General features: G+C 39.8%; 1 pseudogene; it reads right to left on the bottom strand.

Annotated features, from left to right (window-relative positions):
* Positions 1-9,504: 9,504 nt before the first annotated feature.
* Positions 9,505-9,633, bottom strand: LOC135319339 (U4 spliceosomal RNA; annotated as a pseudogene).
* Positions 9,634-11,980: the final 2,347 nt, after the last annotated feature.

The following is an 11,980-nucleotide window of genomic DNA, read 5'->3' as shown; positions in this document are numbered from 1 at the left end:
GAAAATATTAACAGAGTAGAATGCAAACCCCTGCGGTGCTGCACAGCGGCCCTGAAAGTATCTCCATCAACCATAGGATTAATTTCAGTCAAGTCACTGAGTGTAGGAAAACAAAGTTTTCTTTTGATGACATTTTATCAAATACTGTAAAAACTGTCACATTTTCCCCTTGCATTGACAGATTAACCTCATTTAATTTAGTAAATATATCTGCAAGATATACAAGTCTTAGCAGCCACGATGAATTTGTTAAACAATCAGATCTTCAAAAAGCAGAATCCATGAAAACCAATCGTTCACAACGAAGCTCAAAAAGTCTTACAAGATCTTTACGTCGGGAAAGATGCCTCACCTCTGTATTTAGAAGTGCTGTGTGCTGGGCACCCAATTCTTCACATAAAATTTTTAGTAGTCTGGGCTGATGTAGCCAAGCTTCAATATAATTGATGATTTGGACTGCCTGATCGAGCATGTTTTCCAGAGATGTAGGCATTATTTTAACTGCAAGTGCATGTCTACGTAATAGGCAGTGACTCCTGGTGCTTTCGGGAGCCACATATTTTATCCAGGTGACAGCCCCAGCAATTTTCTTGTCCACCCCCCTAGAAGCATCACTACAAACACCAGCACATTTTCACCATTCAATTTCACAGTTTTGCATAAAGCTGTGGACGCAGTTGAAAATGTCCTCACCAACGGCATTCTCTGCAAAGATTCACGTAAGAGCAGGTCGTCCTCAGTGGACTTGTTAAACCTGCAACAAGCAAACACGAGCAGCACAGCGAGTCCTGAGACGTCGGCTGGATCTGGCAGCTGCAGTGAGAACCTGCCACAAGTTTCCCGTCTACAAACAGGCCCTACTTCAGTGGCAGCAGCTAGAGCCTTAATTCGACCAGCAGCCGTACTGACAGCTGCACTGCGTCTATTTGTTTTTACTATAATGTTCGTCACACATCCGCATCACGACGTCTTTTGCACAAGGCTTGGTGAGCAATTCTCTGATGTATGAGCCTCCACTCAGGGCTGCATGGTAACTTACACTGCATGATGCTTCTCTAGCGCTTCCATGATCTGTGTTGACAATTTTAGGTGCTGGGGGTTTATTGTTTTCAGGTGAATCAAGCTGTTGCTTGAAAAAGATAATGTCTTTGTCTTTATATGCAGCATGTTTAGTTTCCAAATGTCTTCAAAACTTACTAGGGGCCAAAGAGCTTTTCAATAAAATTTTCTTACATAACACAAACTGAGCATGAGGTGCAAATCTATTTCCAAAGGAAGTAAATCCAAAAAACAAATAACTGTCCTCATATTTTCTTCTTAGTGGTTTCTTACTAAGTGTTGTTATTTTGTTGGAATTGGACATAAACTTGACCCTGGAAAACTCACTTCCTGAATTTCTAGAAACGGAAGGCTGCAAGTGCTCATCTTTACTTTGTAATATTCTGACCTTTTGATCACTTGATTCAGACACAATTTGATAACAAAAAAGATTCTACTTCTTGTTTAAGTCGTCCTTGTTTCAGCAACAGATCCACAGGCAATGTGTTCGTGGTACAAAACATGGTTAATTTAGAATAAACATTGAGTATCACAAATGTGTTGAAATTATAAGACAGGACACAGAAGATGAGCCATCATCAAAGAGATGATGCCAAGCATCTCATCAGTGACTGTGTTAAGTGCTGCCTGGGCATCAAGGCGCAGGTGGAGCATCGCACGCTCGTGTATCAGGTGATCTCTCACTCGACGTCCTGGTGCTCTCAGGCATGGGACACCTTTTCTTAAAGGTAGGTTATCACATAAAAATAAAAGCCATAGCAATGAGTTTGGTAGTCTTAAACTTTTATTTTAAAATAAATTACAAAGGAAAAATTACTGTTAGCATGGATCTTTTTCCCACAACACTTATTAACTTAGACAATATTAATATTCTGAAGAAGACAGTTTGGGAACCATTGGACTAAGAAATAATGAAGAGATCATAAGTGTATTTTTAAGGAAGGGACTTCGAGGTCCCATGGCAGGGGCTGGCAAACTTTTCCCTAAAGGATCACACGGTAAATATTTTTTACTCTATGGGGCCACACGGTCTGTGTTGCAACCACTCAGTTTTGTAGCTGTGGCAGCAGCCACGGGCAATACGGTAAAGAATGGGCACAGGGGTGTCCCAATGCATCTCTATTTACAAAACTAGGATGGGGCTAAAATTTACCAACTCCTTTCATGGTACAGTATCCCGGAATCTCTTTTAGCTTTCTGCTGCCTGCTGCCATTAGACACACTCATTGTTGACACCATTATACATCTGAAAGCTGCTTTCAGGGCTAGTGACTGTTCTGATGAGCTATGTCAAAAACACACAAACACAGTTCAAGGTTTTGCAAGACACAGAATTCTGCTGTATCCCAAATACTGTGTGTTAACATTGAAAAATAAACTATAAACTGAAAGTTAGTTACTACTTCTCTGGACTTAAAAGTATGTAAATACTTACAGTATATAGAATAAGACTCATTAAAAGTACTGTATATATTTTACTGGTTACTCTGCATCCCATTATTTTTTTACTGAAGGCTTAACAAAGACCTAATGAAAACATAATCTCTCATTTTAATAGGTTTATTCCTCATAGAATAGCTTTTAAAAAGCATAATTAAATGGAAAGGTAATGCAAGTTTTAGGACCTCTAAAGAATGCTGGCTTTGTAAGTTTAGGCATTCAGACTTAGGGTCTGCCTAAACATAGCTACTTTTGATTTAAGCTTTATGATTTGGCTGCAGAGTGAGCATGGGCTCCTCGTGTTAGATCCTGACTCTGAATGGCTTTCCTAGTGACAGCTAGAGAGCAAGGTACCTGGATGAGGAGCCTTTCCTTCTGTAATCACACTCTCTGCCCTAGCAGTTTGAAATGCAGACTCTTTCAAAAAATAAAATTAAGGGATAGGGTGGAAGGGGAGTAACCAAAAGCCTAGAATGAGAAAAAATTAAAATCAGACACTGCAAAAGCAGAACTAACTACAAACCTCTTAGATGACCATTCCTTACAATTTATTTTAGAGCCAGGCAGTGCAAATTCTTCTTCACCATAATGCTGATATTAAGAGTGAAGTAGAAGGTGCCTAGCATAAGAGAAACACTAATATTTTTGTCCTGTTTATTACCCAGGTAATTTCATTGCTTTGAAATGCTCCCCCATCCTCTGACTTCATAGAAAGACATTAAAAACTTTCAGAAATAAACCTAACTTTTTAAAGTACAGCCATACCTTAATGTCTCTAAAACTAAGCATTGAAAGTAATCTAAAATGGAATTATACATAGAAGTGTTACACCATGACTTTTTGCTGTAACGACTCTTGTCTCAATAACCAAGCTCCTAAGGTTACTAATGTTTGAGTGACCATTGTTTACTACATGCCAGGAACTGCTAAATCTTTCATAGATTGGCTCATTTAATCCTCAGAACAAACCTGAGAGTCAGAGACTATCATTTATCTGCCCCCACCAAGCAGGGATAAAGAAATAGACAGAGAGGTTAAGCCACCTGCTAAGTTAACACATCTGTGAAGAACTAAGAACAGAACCCCAAAAGCTCACTTACAGAGCCCACGTGCTAGTCACTGCTGTGTGTCCCTGAACACTCCTAACTTCCCAAGCACTCAAAACACCTGGTACCAGGGGTTGGCTGGTGCAGAGAGAAATGACCAATGATGGGTCGCAGCTGCCAGGAATTAAAGGGTCTCAAACTGGCGGCGGCAGCGCCAGCAAGGCCTGCTTTTCCATTGCTGGGAGAAAATGAGACAGTCCTTCCACAGTCCCGAATGGAATTTGGTGACAAGAACTGTATGGAGCCGATCGCTGAGTGACCTAAAAGCTTAGGACCCCTCTCCTTTGCTGCCCGAGAAGGACATAGCCGAGTAGGAAGCTTTGTTATCAGGAAGGGGGGGCCTCATCCCCACCTCTTTAGTGGTGCTTCCCCGAATCTCTTGAGGACAGAGATTGTCCTCTCTAAAGTTTCTGTTCGACTCCCTGAAAAGGGCAGGGTGGGGGGGACCCTCAACTTTTGTCTCTTCCGGTTAAGCTGACAGGTAGCACAACCCACTCACCCCCACCTCAGGCGGTTCCGGCTTTGAACAACACCCTTGGGGGCAGGAAGGCTGAGGAAGAGCGCAGTCCATTCACAAAGGCAGGGTGGGCACGGACACCCCATCCAGCACCTGAATGCTTTTCTCAACAGTCACCTCAACCTGCAGCCTGGGCCAGCTGTCCCTCGGCTTCTCCTTGTCACAGGTGCGCCCTGCCCGCTGCCCCCGACAGCTGGGAGCTGGCTTTTCATCGGAGTCTACCCTCACTTGCGGAGCTCCTCTTGTGTCCCTGGGCGGTGGTCTCAGCTAACAACCACAGGAAAAGGACACTATCTTTCTCCTTCATCTCCATCAGTGATGGGGAGAACCGTGTGGCTGGGCTGTGGAGCCTGCGGCCACCCTTTCACAGAGCGCAAGGCAGCCGTCTCGCCAGAGGGCACCACTGGGCCGCTGCGGGGCTGCGGTCCCACCCGCATCCGCACCCAGGCCTGAGCAGGGTCAACAGCCAGTCCTCGTGGACGAGAGGGGGGAGGGGGAGGAAAGAAGTGGGGAGGGGGAGGCAGGGGGAAAGGGGGAAATGAAAAAAAAAAAAAAAAAAAAACAGAGGAAAGAAAGGAGGACTCGGGACCGGGACCGGGTGATGCTCTCAGCTCGGGGATATCGCCTGTGCCTTCTCCGCAGAAATCCATTCGCGGTTGGCGCAGCCGCTCATCTGAAGACACATTGAGCGCTCTGGGGCACCGAGCTTCCCGTCTTGCACTAGCTTCTTGAACTCGCCAAGTTTCATGATCCTTGCAGCACTAAGTTCTCACACCTTGAGGGTGAAGTCCTCCTCTTCAGGACTTCTGACGAGGCTGCGACACCAATAATCCCATCCACACTCTCCCCAGAGAAGGGAGAAGAGATGGTTTAAGGACATTTTCCCGAGTGTGCAAACGGTGTTTCTATTTCTATCTCTGGGGGAATTTTTGTCCCTTGACCACATACAGAGACCTTCAAAGGAGTCTGGAAATTATGATTTCTTTTTTTAAAACTGAAGTAGAGTTGATTTACAATATTGTGTTAGTTTCAGGCATACAGCATAGTGATTCCATTTGCTGGGCTTTTTCCTTACAGATTATATTTCCTTCTGGGTTATTACAAGATATTGGGTATAATTCCCCATGCTGCACAGTAATTTCTCATTGCTTATCCATTTTATGTTCGGTAGTTTGTGTCTGTTAACCCCATATGCCTAATTTGCATCCCCCTTTTTGGTAACCATAAATCTGTTTTCTATGTGAGTCTCTTTCTGTTTTGTATATAGTTTCATTTCTATTATTTTTTAGATTCCACATGTAAGTGATATCATATAGTATTTGTCATATAGTGTTTGTCTTTCTCTGTCTTAAACTGGGTGTACTGAGACTTGTATTTGAGATTCAGATTCTAAAGGTGAGGTGAGACTAGTTCAGAAAGCGCAGTCTTAAACAAGCCCAGCAAAGAGCATTCCTTACATCATATGTTCTGGTTACCTATGGCTGGGTGCTAAACTATCTCAAAGCAATAATCCTCTCTGTGTTCAGGATCTATGGGTCAGGACTTTAGTTAGGACTCAGCTGAGTGATGCTTCTGCTCCTAGGTTTGACTGGGGGCACACAGTGGCATTCAGCTGGCAGCAGCCAGTCCCTAGTCTGAGAAGGCTTTTTCCACGTGCCCGAGACTCTGGTGGGCACAATATGAAGGTTGGCTGAGTGGGCGCACTGTCCCTCCCCACGCATTCTCAGGGCTTCTCCACACAGTCTCCCCGGCAGGTAGCTGCTCTCCTACCTGGTGGCTTAGACGCCCAGAGCGGGCGATCCTTGCAAAAGGGGAAACTGTCGGGCTCTTAGCAATCAGACTTTGAAACTGACATGACAAGCCTTCAAATGCAAGAGAGGAGACACGGCATACAGACGCCCCATCCTGCTGGAGGGATGGCCAGACAACCGTGGCCATCCTAAACCCTCCCTCCAGGTGGGAGGCTCGGCAGGGTCCTTGTGCTCACTCTTATGAAATCTGAATCACAGTGCTCAAACTGTAAAAGTAAATAAATAAAATTTTAAACATCAGGTTTAAGAAATACCCTGGAGAGTTTTCCTAGGTACAGATGACTTATAAAAAGCTAAGCTATTGGTTGTATCTACATTGTAGGATTTTTCACAATTTAAAATTTAGGTTCTGGAAGTAATTACCAAAGTGTAAAAATATTTAGTGTCCTTTTGAGTACAAATAGCCTGTTATCTTCCTCTTGAGTTAGTCTGAGTGAAAAAAAATCTAGGGTCACACCGTTCATAATATAGTTTGGATACCAAGCAACCGGACGTTTGGGGTATATGTTGTGTGTATTTCTAGTTTAGGAAGAGATTAAAAGGACAGGTGAGTTGTCGCACATCAGTGTGCCATTCTTTGTGGGATGAAAATGAAATTTTAGGCTTCTAATTTGGTGTTAGATGCAGAAAATAAAATAACCTCAAAATAAACATAGAAGGCTGACCAAGTGTCATCCAAGACCATTACAGCTACAGAGACACCCATAAACCATATAATCTTCTTTAGCTAAATACACACCAAAAGAGTTCGTTCTTTGCTGACTGGACAAGTCTTTTATTACTTTGTAAGTAATAAAATAAGAAAGAGGCCACTTCTGAAAGTTTCATTTGGAGATCCTGAATTTATCTTTAAACTTCCATTCTTAATTAGAGGTCACCTGTACTCTCCATTATTCCACTCCTTAATTTTACTTTGAAATAATTTTAGACTTTCAAAAAGGGTAAAATATTACAAATATTGTCCATATATCCTTTACCCAGCTCCTCCAAAGATGAATTCTTATAAAGTCATAGTGCAGTCATCAAGACCCGGGAAATTAAAAGTAACAAGACGTCACTAACTAACCTACAGGCTTTATTCAAGTTTCACCCTTCATTCTACCAGTGTCCCTTCTCTGGTCCAGGACACACACTGGGTTTAGTCATCAGCTGTCCTCAGTGTCCTCCAATCTGTGGCGGTTCCCAGCCCTCCTGTCCTTCACGAACTTGACACTTTGGAATAAGAGAGGCCATTCTGTCTATTTTCCCTCATTTGGGTTTGTCTGACTTTTTCTCAGTTTTATGTTTAAATTGCCTTTTTTTTTTTTTTTTGCAAAAACACCAGAGAAATGGCTCTGTGCCTTCCTCAGTGCCTTATATTGAGGCGTATATGACATTGATATGTCTCATTATTAGTCGTGTTAAATGAAAACTTGACTAAAATTATATCCAGTAGGTTTTTTCACTATAAAATTAGCTTTTCTATTTATAATTATAAAGTATTTTGGGGGGAGACACAAACATGTGCAAATATCCTTTTTCCCATTATACAGAAGTTTTGGCCACAAATTCTGGCATCCATTGATGGTTTTTTTCCTGCAAAAGTTATTACAGTGGTATATGCCAAAAAAGATTTTCTACTTCCATTATTTTTATACATGTATTAATTGGAAATATTACTAATTGCTTAAAGGAATTATGGATTTTATTTCCCACCCTACTGTGGCTTGATGATAACAATGATTAAATATGAAAATAATACTGAGTTTTAGGTTTTGTTTCCCCTCTGTTTTGGGGTAGCTATTATTAGCCGCCTTACTTTGATCTATTTGTTATTAAGGCCATTTTGTAGGGAAGTATTAAGGCTATTCCATCTTCTTTCTACCTGTCTTTTCCTCTTTGTCTCTAAAACTTAATTTTTTAAAACCATACTACCTTTTTATTTTCCACTTTTTTTTCTCTATCATCTCTTTCATGTGGAAGATATTAACCATAATGTAGAAGCTTTGGGTGTGATATCATTTGAAGAGAAATAAATTAATTAATAGAAGAGAAGAAAACAGTATTTTATTTTGGTCATTTTTTTGAGCCAGAAAATTGACACATTAGTGAGATGAGAGAAAGCAGCTTGGCATGACCAGAATGATCAATAACTTCCACAGCCCCTAGGAAACAGGTTGGAGGCAAAATTCAAACAAACCAAGGGGCCAGTAGGAAAGAAATTAAGTACACAAGTTCAAAACAGAATAACCGGCCCCTGGAGGATTTTTAAAACAGTAGAATTTTAACTGAATCTTGAAATGTTTCTGGCATTCTTTGAACAAGAGGAGAGGTAGCCCTCAGGCCACAGACAGAGTGTTTTGGGGAGACTGGGAGACGTCCATCTGGAATTCCACTGCCAAGAGCAGAGTGAGGCTGGGGTGCTTGTGAAGACGCAGAGCTGGCTTGACTGGGACTCAAAGGATGGTGGTGGAAGAATGGTTTCAATTAAAAGAGGAAAAAGACCTGTAAAGTATGTTTATTTTCATCTGAAGAAGAGTTGAGGACATGTATCTAACTAACTAACTAACTCACTAAATAAATAAATAGAACAACAACAACAGCAACAAAAGCAATGAATATATGTATGTTCATGTATAACTGAAAAATTGTGCTCTACCCTGGAAATTGACACAACATTGTAAACTGATTATAACTTAAGAAAAAAAGAAAGAAAGAAAAGAAAAGAAAAAAGACAAGACAGGACATGTGTCACATGATGGTATCAGCAGTCAAGCTCATCTCAAGGGAGAAAACAAACCATTTTGAGGAAGCAGTCCTTCTGTATCATCATTTTTTCATGGGTAGATGGTAGGAATGATTTATTTTATAATCTTTCTGATGAAGGCAAACAGCTCATAAGCTAAGTCATAGCTGAATGTTTGCCCCATTCTTCACCTCGACATACTTCTGGCCATCCATCTGCACAATCTAAAATGCAAATGATTGGCACATGAAGTGGCCCCCCTCTGCAAAGAGTTCCAGGCTCCCAGGATAAACTTCAGCCCACACAAGGGTGGTGGGTGCAGGAAGTCTCAGCTCCTGACGCCTGCTGCTCCAGTGCCTCCAAACTGTGCAGCTCTCAGTGGACCAGCCCTGACCCAGCCTTGGGTAGGAGAGACCAGCAAGCTCTGGGAGGAAGAAAGGGGGCTTTGGATCATGCTCTCAACCATGTTCATTTTATTTTATTTTTGCTAGCATATTCAAAATTAGTGAAACTTCAACTGAGAAGAAATTATATTATATAGTGGTCCATTTTACCATAAATAATGCAAAAATAGACTACAGCACAGAAATGAGATAATTCATGGACAAATTTAAAATGTCTCCTGAGTTCAAACTCAACTTTGTTTGAGTGTGACGCTAAACTTCACATTTATGAAGCAGTCATCACTTTCTTCCATAAACTTATCTTCCCTTACCCAACTTCTTATTTTTTATTAATTGTATGGATCTTAAGTTTTAGAGTGTTCTGAGCGTTAGAGTCAACTTCAATTATTCTTTCTCCATGATACTCCACTTTTCATTGGTCACAAAGTTCTGTCAGTTCTTCATTTAAAATATATTTCAGATTATGTTTTATGTAAGATTTCATTGAAAGAAAGTGTTGCTGTTTTTCAATTAGCAATAATCATGCCTTGGATAAACCTCACTGGCTATGATACTGCCACTGTGCAAAGCTTAAGTGTTGCTGTTTTTAAAAGTCTGTAAATGGTGGTATAATAGAAGGGGTGATTGGCTTTGGAGTCAGCCTCCAAGGCACATCATAGCTCTACTACTTTGGACAAATTAATATTTTAATGTCTTCATCCTTTAACTGAAGATAACTTCTTTGTAGCATTGTTGTGGATTAAGGTAATTTGCAAATTGAATGGCATTTAGTAGAAGTTCAATATATTTAATTTTTGTTCTGACTTTCCTAAAGAGCACAGACTGGCAAATACTCATTTTTTTCTTCCAGTTTTATTGAGTTATAATTTACACTATATAAGGTTAAGTTGTACAGCATAATGATTTGACTTCAATATATCATGAAGTGATCACCACAGCAAGTTTAGTGAACATGTATTATCTCATATAGATACAAAATTAAAGAAATAGAAAAAAAATTTTTTTCCTTGTGAGAACTCTTAGGATTTACTCTCTTAACAACTTTTATTATATAACATACAGCAGTGTTAATTATACTTATCATGTTGTACATTACATCCCTAGTAACTGGACATTTATACCTTTTGAATGCCTTTATCCAATTTCCCCTCTTCCCACTCTCCACCTCTGGTAACCATAAATCTGATCTTTTTTTCTATGAGTTTGTTTTTGAAGTATAATTGACCTACAACACTTTGTGAGTTCCTGTTGCAAAACATAGTGATTCAATATTTCTATATATTTCAAAATGATCACCATTGTAAGTCTGGTTTCCATCTGTCACCAAACAAAGGTATCAGCTAATTACTGACTATATTTGCCACACTGTACATTTCATACCCATGACTCATTTATTTTGCAACTGCAAGTTTGTACCTCTTAATCTCCCTCACTTATTTCTCTCCTCCCTTTATCCCCCTCCCTTTTGGTAACCTTCTGTTTGTTCTTTGTATCTATGACTCTGTTACTGTCTTGTTATGTTCATTCATTTGTTTTTTAGATTCCACATGAAAGTAAAATCAAATAGTATTTGTCTTTTTCTCTCTGATGTATTTCACCTAACCTAATACCTTTCAGGTCCGTCCATGTTGTCTCAAATGGCAAGATTTCATTCTTTTTTATAGCTGAGTAGTATTTCATTGCACATATGTGCCACATCTTCTTTATCCATTCATCTATTGATGGCCACTTAGGTTGCTCCCATATCTTGGCTACTATAAATAATGCTGCCATGAATGCTGGGGTGCATGTATCTTTTTGAATTAGTATTTCTGTTTTCGTCAGATAGATACCCAGGAATAGAATTACTGGATACTATGATAGTTCTTTTTTTAATTTTTGAAGAACCTCCATGTTTTTCTTAGTGACTGCACCAATATACATTCCCACTACTGCTCGAGGGTTCCCTTTCCTCCACATGCTTGCCAACACTTGTTATTTGTTGTCTCTTTGACAACAGCATTCTGACAGTTGTGAGGTAAATAGCTCATTGTGTTTTTGATTTGCATTTCCCTGATGATTAGTGATATTGGAAGTCTTTTCATGTGATATTGGCCATCTGTATGTTTCCTTGGGAAAAATATCTATTCATATCCTCTGCCCATTTTTTAATTGGGTTTTCTTTTTGTTTGTTTGTTTGTTTTGATGTTAAATTGTGTGAGTTCTTTGTATGTTTTGGATATTAATCTTTAATTGGATATAGCATTTGCAAATATCTCCTCCCACTTTGTAGGTGTCCTTTTAATTTTGTTGATAGTTTCCTTTGCTGTGCAAAAGCTTTTCAGTTTGATATAATCTCAATTGTTTATTTTTGCTTTTGTTTCCCTTGCCAGGGGAAACATAATCTAGAAAAATATTAATTAGACTAATGTCAAAAAGATACTGCCTATGTTTTCTTCTAGAAGTTTTATGATTTCAAGTCTTACATTTAAGTTTTTAAATCATTTTAAATTTATTTTTCTGCATGGCATGAGAAAATAGTCCAGTTTAATTTTTTTTTTTTTTTTTTTTTTTTTTTTTTTGCATGTAGCTGTCCTGTTTTCCCAGCACCATTTATTGAAGAGGCCGTCCATCACCCAGTGTATATTCTTGCCTCCTTTGTTGTAGGCTAATTGCCCATGTAAATGTGGGTTCACTTCTGGGCCTCTGCTCTGTCCCTTTGATCTGTGTGTCTGTTTGGGGCCAGCACTACGCTGTAGCTTTGTAGTGTGATTTGAAATCAGGGAGCATGATACCTCCAGCTTTTTCTTCTTTCTCAAAACTTTTGGCTACAAAGATCTTTTCTGTTTCCATGCAAATTTTGTAATTTTTATTCTACTTCTGTGAAAAATGCTATTGATATTTTGATAGAGATTGCACTGGACCTGTAGATTACCTTG

Source organism: Camelus dromedarius, chromosome 25 (assembly GCF_036321535.1).
Source record: "Camelus dromedarius isolate mCamDro1 chromosome 25, mCamDro1.pat, whole genome shotgun sequence".
Taxonomy (NCBI): domain Eukaryota; kingdom Metazoa; phylum Chordata; class Mammalia; order Artiodactyla; family Camelidae; genus Camelus; species Camelus dromedarius.
Note: the sequence above shows the minus strand (reverse complement) of the source record. Positions and strands in the feature narration are given on the sequence as shown.